The sequence below is a fragment of the Myodes glareolus genome, chromosome 14, assembly GCF_982192425.1.
Source record: "Myodes glareolus chromosome 14, mMyoGla1.1, whole genome shotgun sequence".
Taxonomy (NCBI): domain Eukaryota; kingdom Metazoa; phylum Chordata; class Mammalia; order Rodentia; family Cricetidae; genus Myodes; species Myodes glareolus.
The window spans coordinates 48,566,723-48,574,486 of NC_142039.1; positions in this window are offsets into that span (position 1 = coordinate 48,566,723).

Consider the following 7,764-nt stretch of genomic DNA (forward strand, 5'->3'; position numbering starts at 1 on the left):
AATGGAAGGACAAGAGCTATATATAGTAATGCACCCTGCAGGCACCTGGGAGGCTGAGGTAGATGGGTCAAAAGAAAGAAATCAGCCTGGGCTAGACCTGGTCTCAAAGGGGGTGGGGGGAAGAGATGAAAAGGGGAAGGGAGAAAGAAGAAAGGGAGCAAGAACAGATCTGTGCAAATGGTGCTCACTCATGCGGTGGGTCTACCCCAATCCCACCAGGACCCAGTGCCCTTCCTCGCTGAACCTGTTACTTCAGGGATCTTCAGGAATTAGGGACATTGTCAGAACGAAGATGTCTCAAGCTTACTGGGTCCACTACAGGTGCTTTCTGTTCAAGGCTGCAAAGTAAGGCAAGAGAAGGCATGCAGCGGCAACATGGGGAAAGCACATCAGTTGTGCAGGTCTAACACCCATATGGTCCCTGAAACGAGCCTGGAGGCAAAAGCCAGGAAGTGTTGACAAGGCAGAACCCTGGGGTACACTGCACACCCGTGCTGCGACCGTGTGTGCTTCCTCCTGTCTCCTGTCTGTAACTGTTGACGGATTGATGGGACAAGCCTCTCCTTGATTCCTTCCTTGGATCTGAGTTCACAGGTTAGCATGCTCAAATTATCTAAGCCATTGTGCTTAGATCATCACGCTGGACTCACACTCACGCGAGAAGCTTCTCAGGTGTTCGGGACAAATTGACACCATTATCCACATTTTCACTCTAAAGACTTTCCATGGTCAGGTGGCGTCCTCAAAAGAGGCGGAAATCACCCACGAGAGGTGCTCCCTTAACATCCATGAGAGGTGCTCACTCAACAGCCGCTCGTGGCACCCCATTGTTGGAGGTTGCTAGGGTACCTGAGGACAGGTACGGCTGCTCTTCCAAACAAACTAAATTCTTTATTAACTTGGCCTCAAGGTACCAACAATATTTTAAGATCTCCATAAATACATGAACACTGTGGACCTCCCCCACATAATTTTGGGGATGAATAAAAGTGAAATCAATAATATAGAATATGAAGTGTTAGAATATGCTGTTTTGTTTCTACTTTACCCCTTCCTGACCAAAAGTAAAAACTAAAAAGTCATCTTGGTTGTTTAATTTATACCAGTGGTTCTCAACCGGAAAGAACAGTCACCTCCCAGGATGGACCCAACCAAGAGGAAATTTGCAGATGTCAGCTACAAGACATCACACAGTACATAGGACCATGGTCACTGCAAACTTAACCCACAGCAAGGGCCAGCTACATGAGCCTACGAAGCCCTTCCTGACAGGATGACTCCAAAGCAATCCATGCAGCTCACGGACAGGACAATTGCAGCTGTGATCAGCACTGCCCACCAGTATTAAGATCTTCATCATGGTCACGGGGTTCAGAGAGGTGAGACCCTGAGCTGCCCGGGACTGGGAACAGCATACGTTGGGAGCTATCCTGAGGCACTGTCCAGAATGTCTGATAGTTGTAAGGAGAGGGATTTAATCCAACCTAAATTCAAGGCTGGCTCCACAGAGAAAATAAGACTGGCTTTCTCTGAAGGGTCTTAGAGTTTACCACCACAGCGTAAGGAGGCTTTTGTAGTTGGACAGCCCTGTATTATCTAAAGAACCTAAAGAGTATTTTAAATGCTGAATGCTGTACAGTAAGTTTCCATGTAGCCGAAAAGCAGATGTTAATTATAAAATAAAGTCATCAGTGATATACTCAAGTCATTTTTCTATCCACATCAGAGTGTGGACCTCAGGACACAGATACAAACCATAGAAGCTTGAAGAACAAAGAGCCCTCCATACCATCTGAAGCTGGAAACATCAGGTAAGTCTGTGTGTGGAGCCAGAAGCTGCATGAGGGTTCTGGAGAGATGGTACAGTGGATAAAGAGCTCTTTCCACAAGCCAAAGACCGGAGTTTGGATTCCAGCATCCCCATAAAAAGTCATACATGTGTCCAGCATCTGTAACCCCAGCACCCGGGTGGGTCCTGGGGACTCACTAGCCAGTCAGTCTAGCTAAACCAGCTAGCTCCAGTTCAGTGAGAGACATTGTCTCCAAAGCAAAGTATTGAGGAAGGTACTTGACATTAACCTCTGGTCTCCATATATGTATGTATATATGTATATGAAGTAAGTACACACATCCATGCATGTATGCACACACACACAACACATAACATACTGCATGTTGCAGATAAACAAAGATATTATTTTTTATAAATATACCTGCAGTGGTTGTAGAAAAAAACGTCAGAACCTTACCAGCTGGTGTCTCTCCACCATTTGGGCCTCTGCCTGCTCAGTCTTCCTCAGTACACAGGCTCCATCTTCATTCCCAGTGCTCTGGGAGAGGCTCTGGGAGCTCATTGCTTCCCTTAGCATCCACAATGCCATAGAAGTAGCCGGCTTCTGTGTGCACACTCACTACAAGCCAGTGGGCTTTCTCAGTCTTGGTAGAATTTCCTAAATATGATCTCTGTGTACCACTGGGAACCTCAAGGGTCTAGCAAGCCTGATTATCAAATAGGGCAGAAGAAATATTTCTTTCCTTGGTGTCTGGAAAAATAGGAACTCCGTGAACCTGTCTGTGGAACCTTGACCTCATAAGAAAGGAAAGTCAAGAAGTAGCATATTCATCCTCATTCTCTTCTCTCCCCTCCCCTGTTGCTCCCTCCCCCTTTTCCCTCCTCCTCCTCTGTCTACCTTGTTCCCTCTGGCAAGGTGTCCTGTTCCTGTGCATCTGCAATACTGGTTCCCACTGTCCCTGGTCCTTAGCCTCACGCCTCAGCTCTACAGTCTTTCCGCTGCCCTTCCTCCCACCCCAGCTGGCACAAATCCTACGCTTCTAGTTCAGATTCTCAAGGTAGAGATACAGACGTTCGTTTCTGATGAGAAATCCACACCTGGCCGAAGGAGCAGGTGGCTAGACCTGGCATAGCTCTTGAGTCTATCTGTTGTGGGAGATAGGACATGCATGCAAAGACAGCCTGTTGGCAGACTCTTTACCAAGGTAAGCTGGACAGGAAGTCCCTGCCGATGCCTAGAGGTGCTGGACACAGAGAACCATCCCAGGACCTCAGTCACACATCAGTCCCTGCTCCAAGCACCTGTGGCTCTGGGTCATCCAATTTGAACCAGGCTCTGGGAGTCATAGCTGAAGAATGAGTGGCATCTCATGGCCACACCCACCGCAGCCAGGTCCCTTGGGATTCCTAGGACAGTCTTTGCAAACACTTTCAGAAGCAAGGATCTGATGCAAGTCCACAACTGTTCTTCACCAGCAGCCTTTTACAGGCATCATATGCATCATAGACATGCAGGTTCTCCATGATCTCCCTGGGCAGCCATGCGCATTCAGTGCATAGCGGGCTCTGGAAAGTCACCATTTCCCAAACTTGTGTAAGGCAAGAACACTGTGTTTCCTAGTGTGAACTTCTTCATTCTGATCTTTCAGTCTTTATGGTACTGAGGATGACTTTTCTACTCTACACACTTCTCATATATATTCAGATGTAAGACACGAGGGTTTCACATATTGCATAATGGTTATAATAACTGAAGTGATCAAAACATTTGTCACACTACAACAGGTGTAAGAGCCCCAGAACTTCTTAAGCTTAAAGTCTGTGCCGTGGGTCACCTTCTCTGTTCCCCTTACTCCCCAGTAACCATGGAGCCATGAAAGCATGGCAGGAATAAAGTCAACATCTGAGCATGCTCTCTGCAAGCCTGTGAAGTCACGAATGAGGCAGGAGTCTAGCCAGTGGGCAGTGAGGGTGGCCCAGGTCACAGCTGCTCATTTCACTATTGATATCCCAGGATCCTTCGCTGACACAGTCTGCGCCACTCCGGGTTCCTACCTCACCCTTGGCTCCTCCTTGACTAAGCACGGCTTTTCCCGCCCTGGGGTTTATTTAAAAATCACCGAGTGGCTCAAACATCTCCACCCCTGTTTTCTTATCTCTCACTATGACTTTGCAAGTTTCCAGGCCCACAAACTGCAGATGTCTTCGTCACCTGCCCATGCGCCTTGTAAGTATCGTTTATCCGTCCCCCTCAATAGCAGCAGTTCTCAAACTATGGACCACGACCCCTTTAGGGGGTTGTATGTCAGATATCCTGCATGGTATTTACATTATTATTCATAACAGCAGCAAAATTACAGCTATGAAATACCAAAAAAAAAATATTTTATGGCTGGGCGGTCACCACAACATGAGGAAATGTAATAAAGGGTCACATCATCAGGAAGGTTGAGAACCACTGCTCTATAACATCCTTTTCCTCCACTTCTACAACTCCTTCCCTGTGGCCTGACTCCAGGCCAGTACCCCTCATCCCACCAGACACACACACACACACACACACACACACACACACACACTCACCTGTACCTAGCATCGCCTGTCTCATATCCCCCAGTTCATCTCTGTCCGAATAGGGCTAACATCCATCTCTCCTACATGACATGACCCTAAGACATAGTTCCATATCTCCATATATGTCTTTAAGTTAGCTTCACTGCCATATCTGCCCCCATGGGCACGAGCATCCTCACATGCCTAGTCGGGGAGCCACCTCCTCTCTCTACCCATGGGCCTGAGGCTCAAGTCAGTCCCACCGTCTTGCTAGAATTTCTCTGCTAAAAGAGCTTCATCTTCTGCTTTACTCCTAGGACACTGAGCACACAACACTGTGTACTGCCATGTTCTAATCTTCAGCTCCTAAAAGATAGAGACTACTCTCTGCCTTAGCTCCTGCTTGCTAAGCACAGTAGGAACACAATAGTGTTGACAATGAACACTGATGCCATTCACTCTACAGGGCTCTATTGGTGAGCTGCAGAGTCACTACATCTCAACAGTATATGTACTCCTGAGATTACGCCTGGGGGAGAAATTTGTGCAAGAAAAAGAATGGTTTGTTGACCTTTTCCATAGGTAATCTCTGTGAGTACAAGTGTTTCTGGTTTTCTAACTCGCTAGAAGACAAACAAATGAAACCTGGTGTAACCGACAGCAGCTCCTCCATCATGTGTTTGGGGACACCATGTTCCAAGAGCATTATGAAATTATAATAACACCCATTAAAAATCGCAATGCTATGTTACCTTTAACCACTTCCCATCATGCTACAAAAGGCAATCTTTCTCCTTTTCCTCCTCACAGGATCTGAGTCGGGTGGAGGGTACAGAGCACTCATGGCTCTGAGCATCACTACAGCTGTTTCTGCATCTGCTGTGCTGCTTTGTGGTCCATCCAGAACAGCTGCCATGGTCTCACTTATCTGGGCTGCAGTTTTCACTGTAGACAGCAAAGATAAAGTCAGGAAAATAACAGCTCTTGGTGTGGATGTGGAGAAAGGAGAGCTTTTGCACTGCTATTGGGAATGTGACTGGTATGGTATTCTGGAGAATGCTATGGACCACTATGTGATTCAGCAGTCTCATCACTGGGTCCATAGCCAAGAAAATCAAAGCAGTGTGCTGAAGAAACATCTACACTGTCAATAGTCGCTGCAGCACTAGTCACAGAAACCAGGATATATGCTTAACCCTTAACATATGCTGTCCACCATAACAAAGACATTATAGTGTATATATCCAATGGAATATTATTCAGCCTCAAAAAAGGAATGAAGCTGAAATACACAAAGCTCAGTGAAACACACCAGATGCTCAAAGGCAGCTATCACTTACCTACACTAACATGTGAACCCTAATGGTCTTTCAAAGAGAGTTGTAATTACTAGAAGCTGTAAAGGGAGAGAAGAGAGAGACTGGAGAGTAGACAGCAAAATAAAGGCAGGAGTATTAACGCAACATCATAGTTCACAACAACCTGTTACATGTTTTATGAAGAATACAATTAGGTGTGTAGCAGCTCCAGACACAAAGAACAGTAAACAAACAAGGAAAGAGAGGCGTTAATTACTCCTGTTTGATCAATGTGTTATGTGCATTCCTGGAGGTATCACACAATACAACAAATGTGTGTAATTATTACTTGTCAACTTAAAAAATGAAAGATTATAAACAGAAATAAATAAGCAATATAAATCAAACAACAGAATCTATGGGGTTACATTGAAGCAGCTGGAAATAATTTACTGAACTGAATATCTTTTTGGAAACACTGAATTTAAATGTCACCATGAATGTACATAACCAACATTCTTTTCTACACTTTCAATGAGAAAAATAAGCCAGGAATACCTAGAATCTTGGTCCTTGGAAGGTTGAGGCAGGAGGATTGAAAGTTTGAGGGCTGTCTGGACAACCTAGCATAACCCTGCTTTGACTAAACAGAGAAGAAGAAGAAGAAGAAGAAGAAGAAGAAGAAGAAGAAGAAGAAGAAGAAGAGGAGGAGGAGGAGGAGGAGGAGGAGGAGGAGGAGGAGGAGGAGGAGGAGGAGGAGGAGGAGGAGGAGGAGGAGGGAAAGAAAAATAAGAAAGTCAAGAATTACAGAAATAGAAAAATTTTATCCACCATCACTCAAGGTCACCCTGGCAGAAGATGGAGCAGATCAGGACCTTGCTGAGTTTGATTAAAGTCTTGGTCCTCACGAGCTCCTTGCAGGTATCAAGAACAACAAAATGATCCAGATATATTCCCACCCTCTTGAGCCTCAGTGAGCCCAATGGGCAGACTTGGCTGTATCTTTGCACAGGGCACACATATGTCAAGAAGTAGATCCTTATTCAGAGGTTTCTTCTTCCCAGAGAGAACAGTGTGCACAAACACGGCTACTTCCTAACTCTTGGCTGACAGCAATCCCCCAAAGACAACTGTGGTGGAGGTGCAGAAGGCCAGCATTTCTGACAGAAGGAATTCCAGGCCACTCTTTACAATACCTTGGAAGAAGCAGACTCGGTGTTCTGGAGGCCTCTCACCCTGCCAAATGACCCACAGAACTCATGCTTCACGAGCAATGTGACATTGCCTGGAAACTGAAGTTTCACTCGACAAAGCTAGAAACAACCACATCCACTCTGTATCAAGGCCCAAGCCCCTGAGGTTACGAGAGAATAGCAGCAGAAAGACCTGTGGCTTTCATAACTTTGTCCCAAGGATTTTGCAACCTACAAGAGGTAATAAATGTTTTGGATGAAGCCCCTTAGGGAACAAATATACAGATATATAATCACTATAAAGAGTCATGATATTTTCAAAGCAAATGTCTCTTGTAAAGGAAATAGCTAAATCAGAGTATCGAGCTGAATCTTGACTAGGAAACTCTGAGTTCTCTTATAAAGGGAACTCTGTTCATAATGTAGGTGATTCACTTGCTAAAAGCAGGAAGCTTGCTTTTAAGATCTGGACATCTGTGTCTTCATTGCTACCCAAGTTAATAGTTCTCCCGGTATTGTTCCTTGTAGTTCTACAATTAACCTTTAGTCATACCATTTTTTCTTACAAAAGACTTACACAGATTGTACATAAAGTGTGTGTATATATACGCAAGGCCTTTGATCTGGAGCCGCCATCCACACAGGACTAATGCGTTATGGTTGTGAAATTCCAAGGAGACCTGAAGTTCTCTGTGATGTTGGAGACAGAAAAATCATTATGTTTTGCTGTGTTATGCCAAGTAGCAGTGCTTTCAATTTAATTAATGGTGGTAAATGACTCAGTTGAGTGATTCTTTTAAGGATGACTGTTATATTAAGACAAATAGATATATTCCTAGACCTGTTAAGTACAGTGTATAAATGGCCTGAACATTTGATCAAATTGTATGGTTAATCCTCTAATTGCCCATTGAGAGACTGTTGCAGG